Here is a 646-nt window from a genome sequence, read left to right as displayed (position 1 = left end):
CTCAATTAGTTTCTCTAATGCAACAGAATTGTAAGTTCCATGGACTTCCATTGGAAGATCTTCATCAGTTTTTATCTGAGTTCTTGCAAATCTATGACACTGTCAAGACTAATGGGGTTGACCCTGAGGTCTACAGACTTATGCTATTTCCTTTTGCTGTAAGAGACAAAGCTAGGATATGGTTGGACTCACAACCTAAAGAAAGCCTGAACTCTTGGGAAAAGCTAGTCAATGCCTTCTTGGCAAAGTTCTTTCCACCTCAAAAATTGAGTAAGCTTAGAGTGGAAGTCTAAACCTTCCGACAGAAGGAAGGTGAATCCCTCTATGAAGCTTGGGAAAGATACAAACAATTGATCAGAAAGTGTCCGTCTGACATGCTTTCTGAATGGAGCATCATAGGTATCTTCTATGATGGTCTGTCTGAACTGTCCAAGATGTCATTGGACAGCTTTGCTGGAGGATCTCTTCATCTGAAGAAGATGCCTGCAGAAGCTCAAGAACTCATTGAAATGGTTGCAAATAACCAATTCATGTACACTTCTGAAAGGAATCCTGTGAACAATGGGACGAATCAGAAGAAAGGAGTTTTTGAGATTGATACTCTGAATGCCATACTGGCTCAAAACAAAATATTGACTCAGCAAGT

At 40.2% G+C, this 646-nt stretch overlaps 1 non-coding gene across 1 annotated transcript; it reads right to left on the bottom strand.

Annotated features, from left to right (window-relative positions):
* Positions 1-272: 272 nt before the first annotated feature.
* LOC127742182 (small nucleolar RNA R71) lies at positions 273-380 on the bottom strand. Its single transcript, XR_008003369.1, has one exon. It is a non-coding gene; the product is annotated as a small nucleolar RNA R71 (small nucleolar RNA).
* Between the last annotated feature and the right edge of the window lie 266 nt (positions 381-646).

The sequence above is a fragment of the Arachis duranensis genome, chromosome 9 (genome assembly GCF_000817695.3).
Source record: "Arachis duranensis cultivar V14167 chromosome 9, aradu.V14167.gnm2.J7QH, whole genome shotgun sequence".
Classification (NCBI taxonomy): domain Eukaryota; kingdom Viridiplantae; phylum Streptophyta; class Magnoliopsida; order Fabales; family Fabaceae; genus Arachis; species Arachis duranensis.
The sequence above is the reverse complement of the archived record's forward strand: the minus strand, read 5'-3'. Positions and strand labels throughout refer to the sequence as shown.